This window comes from Manacus vitellinus, unplaced genomic scaffold, assembly GCF_001715985.3.
Source record: "Manacus vitellinus isolate BGI_N305 unplaced genomic scaffold, ASM171598v3 scaffold_21_pilon, whole genome shotgun sequence".
Taxonomy (NCBI): Eukaryota; Metazoa; Chordata; class Aves; order Passeriformes; family Pipridae; genus Manacus; species Manacus vitellinus.
The window spans coordinates 5,117,567-5,132,168 of record NW_021939546.1 but is presented as its reverse complement, the minus strand read 5'-3'; the positions used below and the strand labels follow the sequence as shown (position 1 = coordinate 5,132,168).

The following is a 14,602-nucleotide window of genomic DNA, read 5'->3' as shown; positions in this document are numbered from 1 at the left end:
TTTATGCTTTTTCTTTGTATCAGTCACTGTGTTTCTGAATGTGTAGAAATATGCAATAGGAAAGCAAGCTGGAAATGCCAACTGCCTTCCCAGGATTTAAAATACTTGTTCCTAAAGCTTGTGGTAGGAACTGATTGTACAATAAGTCTCATTTCCTGGGTACCATTTTCATTTAATCTTTTATTTCTGGTGGTATTTGCTGTCAATGATTTGTGAAGGGAGGATCAAGGTGGAAGGTCACTTATTGTTAAAGAAAGGATCATTCTCTGGTGTTTCCCTCCAGTGTGTTCATCCTTTCTCCACAGGCTGCTCTGTTTATTTGGAAGATTATTTTTCAAGGATTAGCTTTCTCTTTTTTTTCCTGACCTTCTTCAACAAAAAATTGTCTGTCAGGGGTTTTTAAGGAACATGTGACTTAATGGATTCTTGTTACAGATCTCCCCTCTCTGTCCCACCAGCTGACTCTGCTCCAGTACATGGAGAAGAGATATAAACCCCTTGGTTCACGGTCTGGTTTTCTTAAGGACCTTATTAGTTTAGGATGAAGATGAGCATAAGGAAATAGCTTTCAAATTGCTCTTAAACAGCTCCCTGGGTTTGAAATTCCTTCCTTAAACCCATCCTTCTTTTCTATATTCTGGACAGCAAAGAATGCCAGATTTCCACTTCTCTTTCTGCAGTAATGCCATGTATTTGTCCTGTCAGAGTTGAGTGAAGGAATCATTCAGTGGGGAATTAAAGCACTGATCCCAATCCCTTTTGGACAAACCCTGTGCCTTCCTTAGCCTGGGTGTAACTATGGATATCCTTAAAGCCAGGTTCAGCCATCAGTGTTTGGGAAGAACAGCACTTTGAAACGTGGTTCCCTGAATCTGAAGTCATGAAAGCACAATCTGTAAGTGGATGAATGTTTTTGGGCTGCTGACGTGGTGGGAGCTCTAAGAGTGTGTGCACTGGAACTGGAAGTCTGGGTGAGTTGTCTGAGATTTCCTTCATTCCTGTCCTTCCACGTTCATCTTGCGAGGAATACAAATGTTTGTGTATAAAGGTCTTGGGGAGCTGAGTTAGTGCTGAAATAGCAGCACCTTGTGTCATTTTTCACATAATAGCTGGGATGGAGCAGAGCACCTTGGAAAGGGAACTTGAGCTCTGCTGCTCAGTGTTAACTGACAGCCCAGTACAAACAAAGCTCTTCATTTTCCCCATTTGTCTGCTTTCTAAGCTGCCAGAGAGCTCTTACTAGATCTCCAAGCATGCAACAGGGAGAAATCCTGGGATTCTAGAGTTGCTGAGTACACACCCCCGGTGCCACAGTGTCCTTGCCCTGTGCCAAAGCAAATCTCACAGTTCTGGAATTCTTCTCCCCAGTGTTTGCATTGAGGAAAACCTTCAGTGTGGCTGAGCTGCTTCTGAGAGCTCAGAATCTCCACAGGGTCCTGCAGTTTGTCGAGGTGCCACCGGCAAACACCGTGGGCTTGGATTTCATTCCGTTTCATCCAACCCTCTGGAGCAGGACTGGCCATTCTGGCTCGTGCCCTGGGGCAGTGTCTGCTGCTGGTTCTGCTGATGTGTGAAATTGGGTTGTGTCTCTTGGGTCAGGCAGAGCTTCTTCATGTCAGGAGGTTCTTCATGGGCAGGAAAGCTGCAAACCAGGAGTCAGCCGAAGACCCAGGGCTGTGAGCCCACAGCACCAGAGCAGGTCACTGCTCCAGTTCACAGAATCACAGAATCCCAGGATATGCTGAGCTGGAAGGGACCCATAAGGATCATCAAGTCCAACCCTCAGCCCTGCACAGGACCATCCCCAAGAGTCACACCAGGTGCCCCAAGGATCATCCAAACACTCCTGGAGCTCTGGCAGCCTTGGTGCTGTGACCACTGCCCTGGGGAGCCTGTTCAGTGCCCAACCACCCTCTGCAGGAAGAACCTTTTTCTAAGATCCAACCTAAACCTGCCCTGACACAGCTTCAGACCATTCCCTGGGGTCCTGTCCCTGGTCCCCACAGAGCAGAGATCAGTGCCTGCCCCTCAATTCAGTAAGTCCTGGCTTTATTTTATGTCTGCAATCTGCCAAACTCCCAACTCTTTAGGCCCACAAACCTCAGGAAGGTGACTCTGGTGGCTGCAGAGCAGGGCTTTGCCCCTCTCCTGCATTGTGTAAATAAACATTCCATTTAATTAAAACCTGGAGCCTGATGAAGTGGCTGCAGTGGGTTGTGTGCAGATGAAAGGGGCTGCAGGCTGTCAGCGTGTGATGGTTTAGAAGGGCTTTCAAACATTTCTGCCCCTTTCTTTGCTTTTACTTTGCTCTCTTTATTTTCATTGCTTGTAAGTTGTAGAGCAGTTGGGAGCTAATAGCTTTGTAAGGCACTTGTGCTCCACTTGTGCAGCTCTCAGGAGTGCTCAGCATTTCCTAATTCAGCAGCAGCTTCATGGGGGACTTCAATGAAGCACCAACAAAACCAAGTGCCTCTTGAAAAACCACACTGCTTTCTCTGGGGTTTGCTCTGTTTAATTCACAGTTCAGAGAATAAAGGAGTAGCATCATCGAGTGATGATTGAAAGAGTTAAAATTTCAGCACATTCCTCGATGTCTGTTTGATCCTGGTGTCACCAGACAGTCCTTTCAAGGGGACATGCAAATATTAATTTGTTGTTAAGAGTTAATTGCTAAGGAGAAATTCCTACTCAAATCGAATACATTCCTGGGGATATTGCTATTTTCTCTTACTGTTTGTGGGGTTTGCTCTGTGTTTAAGCACTCAGGGTAGGGAATCTCCTCCCTCCCTCCAGCCTAGCTCTTTCCCATCACCACTGACACTTGGTACTGCTGGGACTTTCTTCTCAACCCAGCACATGAGATTCAAATTCTACCGCACTGTTTTCTGCTGCCTTCCAAGTGCTCTGCAGTATTTTTGTATTTATTTGTTTGAAATGTAAACCCACCTGTGCTGCTTTCCATACCTACATGCCGAGATCTCCCAGATTCCAGTGTTTATCCACTTAGAGCAGAGACCAGGTTCTGAGATCAAATGTTCAGATGTATTTGGTTTCTTTCTTGTAAGGTCAGACTGGGAAGTGTAATGTCCAGGTATCACAGGATACTTGGTTTATTGTGGATTTTTACCTGGTTTACCCCAGGTTTAGCTGGTCCTTGCCCAGAGAGGAGCTCTGTCACCTAACGTCAGTTATTTCCAAATTAATCTCTTGGATTCACACACCCCACAGCAAGACAAATTAGTGCCCAATTCTATCCCTGTGCCCAGCTTTGAATGAGTATAAAACTGCCCACAGATGCAGAAATATGTTTAATAATTAATTCTTACCTGGAAGGGATAAAACAGAGGTTCTGCTCATCACTAATAATAAGTAACAGTTGTATTTATTGCTTTGGATATGACAGTGCAGGTGACTAAAACTCCAGGCTAACCGTGTCTTTGAAGGGCTCAGGTAGAAGTGGATGAAGTTTGGTGCAATAACTCCTTGGGTTTAACTAATTTGAGTTTGAAGGAGCAGCAACAAAGATGTGATTAGTAAAAATATGTGTTTGTCTGAGTCAGCCATGCAATTGAAATGCAGTTTGTTAGTCAGAGCTTCTGGCCACAAGAAATGCTTCTCAGGGAACACTGAGAATTCCCCACAGGCGAGATGTTTGGGATGTGACCCTGGGTGAGCAGGATTTTGTTTCCCAACCCGACCTCTGTGCCTGTGTGCACATGGTGTCTCTGTGAATATGTTTGTGTACGTATCAAATGCATCCAGAGCTCTAAGGCAGTAATGCCAGGAAACCAAAATCACAGGGCATGATTTGCTCCGTGGTTTGGAGGGAACCACATCTTCTGGGAATTCCCACCTTCCACATTCCAAGACGAGGCATTGCAAAAAAGACCCGATTTGCTGAGAAATATGGTGGAAAAAGGCACTTTTGCACAATTGGTACTTATGGTGTGTCTCAGTTTGCTCTGAGAGGATGTTCCTTTGTACCATCTCATGGCCCTGATGTGGCAGGAGGAATTTGATCAGGATTATAACCAGGATATACCTGTCTGTGGAATCCAGTCCTGCTTTATTCACGTCTTTTTGTGAATATGCCTCCTATTGCAGGTCATTTGTCATAAACTGAGAGTACTTATGATAGATTGCAGACTCCTTGTCCCTGGAAGTGTCCAAGGTCAGGTTGAATGGGGCTTGGAGCAACCTGGTCTAGTGGAAGGTGTCCGTCCCCGCCCATGGCAGGGAGTGGAACTGGGTGGGATTTAAGTCCCTCCCAGCCCAAACCAGTCTGGGATTCTCTGATTACCAATTTGGATTCCTGTGAGAATAGCGAGATTTGCCCCATTCACAAGCTTAGGACTGACCTTAATTTCCCAGTCCCTCCAGACTGAGTTGTTCCTGTTCCAGAGGAGTACTGGCACTGAGAGATCTCTTGCTGGGAGAGAGAGAAACTCAATCCTTTTGCTCTTGGACTTACCATGAGGTTTCCTGTGTCTGCTGGTTGTGCTCTCTGTGTTTGGCTGCTGGGAGCTGGGCTGAGCTCAAGAAATAAAATGTCATTATCAAATCAGGTAATCCACAAAAAAATAATAAAATCATGGGTTGGGTAGGAAAGGACCTTAAAGCTCATCCAGTCCCACTCCCTGCCACGGGCAGAAACACCTTCCACTATCCCAGGTTGCTCCAAGCCCCCTCCAACCTGGCCTTGGACACTTCCAGGGATGGGGCAGCCACAGCTTCTCTGGGCAACCTGTGCCAGGGCCTCCCCACCCTCACAGGGGGGAATTTCTTTCTAATCTCTAATCTAAATCTACTTACTTCTGTTACACCCCTTCTGAGTCTTTGATAGCTGAATTTTTCAAAGATTATTATAATGCTCTAATCTGCCATCCCTGGCCTTACATAAACACAGGGATAACAGCAGCACACAAACCCCCTGTCAGAGTCAATCAGTTTGGGAATTTGGGTAAGAAAATACAGAACTTGGCAGTACTGTGTTTCAGGAGGATTAAAGACATGACCAAACCTGAAATAGCATCCAAAATCATTAATTGTTGCTGGATTTTCTGAGTATCTCAGTAAAATCTGGATTAGGTTCAAATATTCCTCAAACATCCATGTTTTAAATAGTGGAAAGTTTTTAGTCTTTTAATGCCACAGGGTAAGTTGGTTACTTCAGTATTTTAATTTAAACTAAGCAGGTGTTAGGTTGAGATATGTGACCAGAATCAAGAAAATGATAAGGAAATTGCCAGAATAAAAAAAAATCACTACTTCCAACATTTTTCTCCTGTATCTGATGGAGTATTTAGTTTTTGTGTATCAGTGTTCTGTATCTCTTAGGCAGGAACCCTCCTCCCAAAACTGCAGCCACTCCTCAAGAGATAAGGACTGCAGTTGAACATGGTCTATCTCCATCTTTCATTCACAATCTCCTTTGGTATCATGAAGATTTTGGGGTTTTTTGGTAAAACGGAGTCCAGGACACAATGGTCAGTGGGGCAGAACAGAGGGCGTATCTCCTGGCAGCGTGAGGAAGGGACCTGGGAATGAACTTGAGGAAATTTGAAAAGCTAAACAGCATAAAAATTTGGCTTGACCACAAGGAGTGGTTTGGGAACTCATTACAGATGAGTGGAGAAAAATTGGAGGAGCAGCCTGTAAATACTCGGTGTGAAATGAAGGAGAATTCTCCGGGACATTCCCCCATCCCAATTTCCTGGTGTCATGTTTGCTTAGAAGCTTTCAAGGGGAAACTGTGTTTTCCTTGACTTGTAAATAGTCTGTACAAAATATTTCAAGTGTGTCTGGATGCTCTCAGAGCTGCCTGGTGGTAATGAACCCCCAGGCAAATTTTTCCCTGTAATGAGTATGGGAGCATTTGAACTCAGCAGAATCCCTGTGCTCGGGCTTTCTTTGGCACAGAGTCGCTCTTATCACCTGCTGAGCCTGATATTGCTGCAGTCCTTTGGCCTGGAGAACAAGGAATTAGGAGCAGCCACGCAAAGCCTTGGCACAGCTGGGATTTGCAGCTACTGGGGGAACAGTGGGGCCACTGGAACTTCATGTGGATGTGCCGTGCTCAGCGTGTTTATTTGGATTGCCTTCCCTTTCAGGGGGAACCTGGATCCATTTCCAGGCTGAAAATAGTTCCTTAGAGCAGGCAGTTGCCACGGCTTTGAAACATAATCCCCGTGGCTCTGCAGTAGCGTTACACCAAATGCTGAGCCTCTTGTTTGTTGAGCTAATAAAAAAATCATCAGTGGTTTATCCTTCCATGAGGCTGCAAAAGCAGTTAAAGCCCAACAAGGCAAGCCTGCCCTGCTCCTGTTGATGTTCTATTGTACAGGCTGTTAACTTTTACAGACTGTGGGCTTTGCTTTGTGGCAAAGCCATTCCGGGGTCATGGAGACCACAGACATTTGTGCTGCTGGGGGCAATTAAGGTGAAGGCTCGTGAAGGCTTAATTATGTTGTTTAGAAGTGGCTCTTTATCACCGGCCTTTCTTCAGCCCTGACTGTGCTTTGGGAAGTACATAAGGATTGCTGCGTAATTGAAGGATTCAGGAGGTTGATTTCATCAAACCTTTGGATTTGGGGGCTCTTATTAAGCTGCCAGCATGAAGCTCGTGGTGCTGAGGGATGCAGGGTGGTTGGCAGTCCCTGGAACATCCTTTGAAATCATGAGGAATCTATTGCAAAACTCTGCTTAAGTCACCGGTGAAGCAATTTTAAGACACTCCCAAGTATAGCAGTGAAAAGTTAATTTTGGATTTAGTTTTTCTTAATGTTAGAGAGTATCAGAATCCTGGAGATTTTGATAAACCTTGGATTCCGGAAACTTTCTTCTGGTAAATAAGTTGTAACTAAACCATTACATTAACTCGTTCCAGCAATGAAGGGATTAAAATAAACCTCTGAAACACTGATGTAAACCTTTTGTGCAGCCTAATTACCTGTATAATTGCTTTTGTTGGCTGCCGTGTGGACAGCCCTGCTGCGGAGTGCCACGAGGGCAGGACAGGGACAGCCTGTGTCGTGTCACCGCTGTGTCTGAAACCCAACCCCGAGCCATGAAAGGGGACTTCAGTCTTCACCTCCAGAGACCTCTCCTGGGGCTGCTAATAAACCCAAATTAGCTGGAGGGTCGTGGTTTGGGTTTGGTCCCTGGAGGATGCTGTGCCTGCGTGTGCCGGAGATGGAGGGATCCGGGTCAGGATCCTGCCCCCGGCGCTTCCCTCGGTGCTCCCGCTGAGACCTGGGCTAAGCCCAGCTCTCCACACGCACACGGGGCAGCTCTTACAAGTGTCAGCTGGTTGACTTGAAGTAAAATTGAAGAAAACAGCCTTTTAGCAGAAGAAATTAAGTTTTAAATCCACCTTCTAAAAGGCACGGGCTCTAAGCCTGTCTGAGATCAGGCTTGTGTGGGTTTAGACCAGGGTGTAAGTTCCTCTCAAACAATCAATGTAGCTCAGTCCGGACTTGGCCAAAGCATCCAGCTCTGGCATCAGTTAAATATTTACATTCCCCCCTTTTAATATAAATTGTGCCCTATTAGCATACGTCTCACAGTGTGTCCTTGTGTTTCAGCCTCTTTCTGCATTTGGCAGTTTGTACATTAATCAACATCATGTAAAATCCGAGGCATGAGGCTGGAGCCGTCAAAGGGGCAACATTTACTGTTCCATCATGGGCAGCCAATAAGTCATGTTGCAATGTCTGCCTTGTAGCAGGAGGATATGGCATAAAAAGGAGCGTGTTTACACTGGGGAGACTTCTGTGTATTTAAGGAGTAATTGTTTCAGGCCCTTCCATTAATTCATGAGCTGACATGGGGACGTTTTTCGTCACTGCAACAAAAATAATTATCCAGCTCGAAAAGTAGTAATGGATTTGCACATGGCAGAGTTCTGCTGTAATTTTCTGCCCAAGTTATAAGGGTTTAATTGTAGATTGCTGGGAGCCTTGTCCCTCTCAGTCATTCCTGGCCCTGAGGTGCAGGAGTTACGGTGTGCCGCGATTTATGGGGGATGTAAATGATTTCTTGTTTGCCCTCTCTGTGCTTGGCTGGGTTCGCCTTCTTTAAAGCTTTTGTGGGTGGATTTAGTGCAGTGGCACTGATGGAAGCCAGGGACAAGCCAGCAGGTGCAATGCAAAGCCCTGTCCAGGCACTTCATCCTTCGTCTGCAAACACGTCTGTCCCCACTGTGCACTCGTGGGCACTGCTCTGTCTGCTGCTTGGGGAGATAAAGAAATGGGAACCTGTGCCAGTAGGGAGGCAGAGCCCAGAAATCCTTCAGCATGGCATTGATACCTTCAGGAAAGCAAGCTTCCGTAGTCACTGTGGGCTGTGGATCACAAGGTGTTTGCAGGAGAGACTCTGCTCTTCGCTGGAGGGATCTCGACACTCTTCAGACTCAGGGCCTTTTATGGGGGTTCTTAGGGAAACCTCCATCTCAGACAACCCAGATTGCCCCCCAAAAGTACCTAACAGGGAGTGCTGCCTCCTTCCATTCCTCCCTGGACCCTTCCTCACCATTCCTGGCACTGAAGTGTCCTCACTTAACAGTGCCCTGGGACGTCCTTGTCCTTCTTCATACCCTCGTGATATGACGATGGGTTTTTGTGACTCCTCTGTTTCTTGGCACATCCACTTGCCCCAGACTAGTCCCATCCAGGAATTTCTTGCTGTCACTGTTAGTTTTTTGTTTCCTTCTGTTGCAATTTCCTTTGGGTGCTTCCCACTTCCACTTTCCCTCCTGACTTTCCCAGTCTGACATGCCCAGAAGAGAACAGCTTAGAGCATAGAAACAAATCCAGTATTATTTCAGGTAGGTTTGGAGAGATGGGAAATTTGCATTTATGATGCAAATTCCCAACGTTTGTAGGTTTGCATGACAAGCAGCTGTGCTGTGCTTCCTTCCAGGGTCATAACTACAAAAAGTCAATCAGACTCTGATTTCCGTATCCAGCAAAACCTGAATAATGGGCAAGAAAACAGTGTGTTCCTCCAGTGTCTTCCTTCCACATCCCTTGTGTTTCAGATTAAACAGAGTACAAATAATTCTTCCTAGAAGAGCATCGAGGTCCTGTGAGTTTGTGCAGTGCAGGATCATGCTGGGTCCACCTGAGCAGTGGTTTTCTGCTCCCGAGCTCCACGTCTGCTTGAAGTGCCTTGAAGTGCCATTGTAGCCACATTTCTCCAGTTCAGAAGCACAAAGACCCGACTGTGAGCTCTGAACTGCTGGCATTCATCCAACTGGCCATTTCTTTTCTTCCCTCCCTGTCATTAAAGCCGTGGGTTGCTCCAGGGTGCAGTGTTTTGCTCTTCTTAAGTGGAACTGTTAACGACCCAATTTAGAGCCACGTAAAGTTCACCCAGATTCCACAGTGACTTCTAAATCCGTATAACAGTAATGATAATCTGTAATTAATAGCTGCAATCAAAAGGAATTGTAGTTCAGTAATTAGAAATTTAGGATTAAAGTATTAGCATATAAAAAAGGCCTCTTAAAAAGCTCCTCTTCCAAGAGATGGCTCTGATCCCGCGGGAGAAAACAACTTTTAACTGATATAACCTGAGCCAAAGACCAAGTTACTAAAAATACTGACTTGTGTAGTCACTAGGCTGCTGCCAGAACATCTGAAGGTATTTTAAGAGTTTGCAGACACTCATAGGTAGCAATCACTTAATTTTCTGATGATATTAATATTCCAGAACAAGTCTGAAGAACAATGTGTTCGAGAATTAGCTTTAATCCCCCAGTAGCCTTTTGGGGTGGGGATTACTGGTATCCTGCACGGGAAACCCCAGTGAGTGCCCACCTCTGAGCCAGAAGCTGGTGTATCCTCATGGAATAGAGCAGATCTGCAGGATAAGGTACGGCAGAGGTGTCAGGTGCATGAAGCACTCTTGGCTTTCTGCCCTGAAATCAGGGATTCTTTCTGATGATGCATCATAAATGGGCTAATCCTTCCATTCATCTCCAGCCCTCAGGAGCTTGAGGCTTTTAGAAACAGTCCCAGGCAGAGGTGGGTGCTGATGAAAGTGCCAATAGTGGTGATGAGGTGCTCTGATAGATGGAACAGGCTGGGATATAAATTAAGTTCCTAACAATTTCCAGTCTTGCACTAAATTAAATCATCCTGCTGCACATCTCCCTTTTGAAGCTGGAAATTAATGTCTTGTAAATTTGAAATCCACAGAGCTTGAGTTTTTCACTGGTGTGACAAATTCCCCAATCCAATGCTGATTATTAACCTTTCTGGGCTATCAGTAGTGACACTGCAGGTAAATAACAGGTAGATGTGTTGGAGGGTTTTAAATTCTAAGAACGTGAACAAAATGAACCATTTGAAGGTTATTGGGATCCCACAACATTATCTCTGCATGGAGCAGCCTGGAGAGCTCCAGAGGGTCCTTTTCCAGCAGAAAGTGTGTTTTGGACACCACAGTGACAGTTTTGAACTCTGAGGGAATGATGTACATCCTGTGAGGAGCTGGGGGGGCTCAGCTTGGAGAAAAGGAGGCTCAGGGGGGACCTTGTCTCTCTCTGCAGCTCCCTGACAGGAGGTTGGAGCTGAAGGGGGTCAAGCTCTGCTCCCAGGGAACAAGGGACAGGACAAGGGGAAATGGCCTCAAGCTGTGCCAGGGGAGGTTCAGGTTGGACATCAGGAGGAATTTCCTCATGGAAGGGGTGTTCAAGCATTGGAAGGGGCTGCCCAGGGAGTTGTTGGAGTCCCCATCCCTGGAGGTGTCCAAGGAACGACTGAATGTGGCACTCAGTGCTCTGGGCTGGGTGACATGGTGGGGATTGGGCACAGGTTGGACTCGATGGGCTGGGAGTCTCTTCCAGCCTCAGTGATTCTGGGATTCTGTGATCTGATAAACCCTTATCTCCTGGGTCTGCCAAGGCAAGGTTTTGGCAGCACAAGCTTTGCCTTTGCTTTTTCAGCCATGGAGTAACCAGGTGGAGCACAGCACTCTGGTGTTAAGCTTTTGAAGGAGAAATGCCATCATGCAGCATCTCATCTTGCTTACCAGGGAGATCGTTATAAAGGCTGTTCTGGGGTAGATTTATTGCCCCAGAATATTGAACTTTGAAATATTTGAAACAACAGCTTCACCTGAGCATGGAAGGGGAAGTCTCTTTTCAGAAATATATTTTGAACATGGACTATCTGCTGCAGTATACACATATAAATATATATATATTCTCCTTGAGAGACACCTGCCTTACTCAAAGAGCAGAAATGCTCTCAATTTTTCCCATCTTCCTGCAGTTTTGCCACATTCAACTGATTGAAGTATTCCCAATTCCCACCTCCTTTTGAAGCACATTCTCATGCAGACATGTCTCCTGACACGCTGAGATAATGATGTCATGACAATCCTTTCACACATTAAAGGTATAAGCAGAATTTGAGATAAATTATAGAAATTTCAGGCTGGTGCCAGCTTTGAGACAGACAAGAAAATTAGTAAAATGAGGTAAAATCCATTACAGTCTGCAGAAAGTATGTCTAGATCTCCTTCAGCAGCTCCGGGGTGGGCTGTGGAGAGGCTGTAACTGGTGATTGCAACATGGAATATCTTGGGAGATCAGATGAAAACCTGTGGGGAACTTACAAAGGAACAGTGAAACAGAGACTGCAAAAGGCAGAAAATGAAGATGAGGCAGATAGGGTGAGAAGAAAAACAGCCTGGAGGCAGATCTGTGGGAAGATCCTGGAAGAGATCAGTCAGGTAGGAACCAGACAGGGAGAGAGATGAAGAGTCGGTCTGGAATGTGCAGAAAAGCAAAAAATACTGTGCACTCGGGATAATTAGCTTTTCTCTGAGTTGTATAACTTTATCTACAATTCCTCTTTTCTTAATGTTCCACCCAAGTAGGATCTCTGTTTCCTAGAGATTTTTCTTCACCTCTTTGAGGGGTGTTGATGTTTCCAGTAGATCTGCTCCCATAAAATGTTTGGCCAAAATAGTTGTGCCCGTGTCCCCTGTTGAGCTGTCCTGCCCTGACCCTTCTGCCAGTGTGGGATAACTCCCCTTTGTGTCTCTAGTGATGTCTTGCCCAATCTTGTTCTCAACATCTCAGAAAATTGGGGTTTTATCACTTCCTTAGGCAAATTCCTTCATGGAATAGCAAAGCTCACTTAGGGTAGGCTTTCTGCTCAGACTCAGAAAGAGACTTGCAAATGGAAAACTGTTTTTCTGTAGTTTAAACATTCATTTTGGATAGTTTATCTTATTACTCAGACTTTGAACTCCTTTTCTGCTGTTTTGGTTATCCTGTAGTGAGATCTGAATTACATGTGTTGCAATCACATTCATTTTTGTATCAGGAAAAATTAATTACTCCTGATTATATGTATGTAATTATAGAATTAGGGTATATAATTAAGGTATAGAATGACCCACTGGTGGGATATAAAGTAAGACAGAGGGGGCCCATTAATAAAACACTATGAATTTTTTATTTGCATGGTTTAAGTGGACTTTTCTTTGACCTTAAAAAGATGGGTTCCTGCAAGCCTGAGGATTTTAATCTCTGCTTCCTTTGCTCTCTGCTTTGTTTCTGTACAACAGATTTATTCCGCATTAAACTCTTCATTCATTTCTGGGCTTGGTGTCATCTCAGTTACCTTCCTTCTTCCCATTTTGGCTAAGACTGCCTTTAGTTCATGTTAAAATACATTGCACAGAGAGGCAGCTTTTTGTAAACTGTATCAAAGTTTATTTAGTCACAAAGGCTTTACAAGGACTGACGTGTGAAATTCACTCCACACTTATGCAATCTGGTCATAAAATCAGCTATTAGCCAACTTCTCTGTGGGGAGTGTGTTTGAATACACTTGACTTGGCTTTTCACAGGGTTCTAATTGTCTGTTGTGACTTCTCATTAACTTAAAACCAATGTTTCTTAACAGTCAGAGAGATTTGAACAGATAATTATCTTTCCAAGTGTTAAGAGTCATCATTCATCTGCAATGATTCCATATATAAATAAAATCTTAACGGGATAATGGCTCTCTCTGCTGCTCACATTTCTCAGGTTGACTCTTTTCCCAAACAAGTTCAAGTTCAAGCAGGGCATGAGGGAATTTTTAAGGATTAAGGCTTAACTTTTAAACTCTTCATTCAAAATTCAGTTGCAATATTAATGGGACAAGAGGAAATGGCCTGTGCCAGGGGAGGTTGAGGCTGGATATCAGGAGGAATTTCTGGATGTGGCACTCAGTGCTCTGGGCTGGGTGACACGGTGGGGACCAGGCACAGGCTGGACTTGATGATCCTGGAGGGCTTTTCCAACCTGGATGATTCTGGGATTCTGCGATTCTAATATTAAGGAGATTTTTTTCCTCTATTTTTTACTGGTGACAGCAAATGGACAAGCCTGTTGCCGTGCCCCCAATACAAGTTGCTGTGTGTAAATGCCATTTATGGGATTCGCAGACTAAAGGGAGCAGTTGGTGGGGGTTTAAAGGTCAGGGGTGTGAGTGAAGTGGGCAGATGGGCCATTGGAGTGATGGATGCTGAGCTCTGCTCCCTCCTCTCCACACCCTGGGTGGAATAGCTGCAGGTGCCTTGCATTCTGCGTGACCTTCCTGGTGCTCCAGCTCTTGGACCCACTACACATGGTGAGTCCTAAAAGGGAGAAAAGTCCTACTCATTCCTGGCTTTTTAGACCCATTTTCCTCCTGGAGACATTTGCTGAGCGAGGTGGATCACGGATGAGTTTGCTGAGATGAGGCTCTGATCCTTCCCCCATCCATGACTCATCCCTTTCCGTGGCTGGCTGGGAGTCACCTTCTCACGGAGCGCTTCCTACCGGCCTGGAGTTACAACAGAGCTTTTCCAAGGAGAGGAGTCACTGCTGTCACTTCCATGCGCAGCAGTCCTGAGTCAGCACAGGTAGAGATTAAATCTGGGCATGTCTTGTGGACCTCTTTTCTGGGAGGCTTTTGTGTTCTGCTTTGATTGGGTGATATGTTCCTACACGGTGTAGCTGCTCTGAATGTTCCCTTCAGTCAAATAAAACATTTGCTAAGGGCACAGTAATGCTTTGCTCTTCAGTCTGAGCTTTAATTGAGGGATATCAGAAAATGCCCAGTTGTCAGCCTGGAGAATTACCTCACAAACAGTGAAGTTTGGTTTTCTAATATGGTTTCCTTTGTAGATGAGATGATGGACATCTGCTCTGTGAGATTCACTGTGATGTTCTCAAAGCCTGTTTAAGAAAACATCAATTTGAACACTCTGGAGTTTTAAATATCAAAATACCTCTGTGGTCATAGCATTGTTAGTACTTTTGTTTTGGTGAATGTGTTGCCTGTTTGCAGAATATGGTTCTTTTGTGGGCACTTAACACTAAAATATTGCCAGATGAACAAAAGTACCTATGGAAAATATATTGTCCAGTGCCCTGTGAATGGGTGAGTGGTGGGAATGATGTAACCCATTATTTGTGGGTTTGAGCAGTGCCCTGGGACATAAGGAATGAATCAGTTTGGTTTCAGCAGGGGCAACAGCACCTCAGATCGCTGTCTCTGAGGGGTTTTCTCACAGGCCTACAAGAGCTCCCCCATTTTTGGGTGGGAGAGATGGA

General features: G+C 45.2%; 1 protein-coding gene across 3 annotated transcripts in view; it reads left to right on the top strand.

Annotated features, from left to right (window-relative positions):
- ROR1 (receptor tyrosine kinase like orphan receptor 1) overlaps positions 1-14,602 on the top strand; it is a 147,988-nt gene that overhangs the window by 81,682 nt on the left and 51,704 nt on the right. The window contains exon 1 of one of the 3 annotated variants that reach the window (XM_029959700.1): positions 884-971. The exons of the other annotated variants lie outside the window; for them this stretch is intronic. The gene's annotated coding sequence lies outside the window, so the exon portion shown is untranslated. Of the gene's footprint in view, positions 1-883; positions 972-14,602 lie in introns of those variants that run through there. 3 annotated transcript variants of the gene reach the window in all.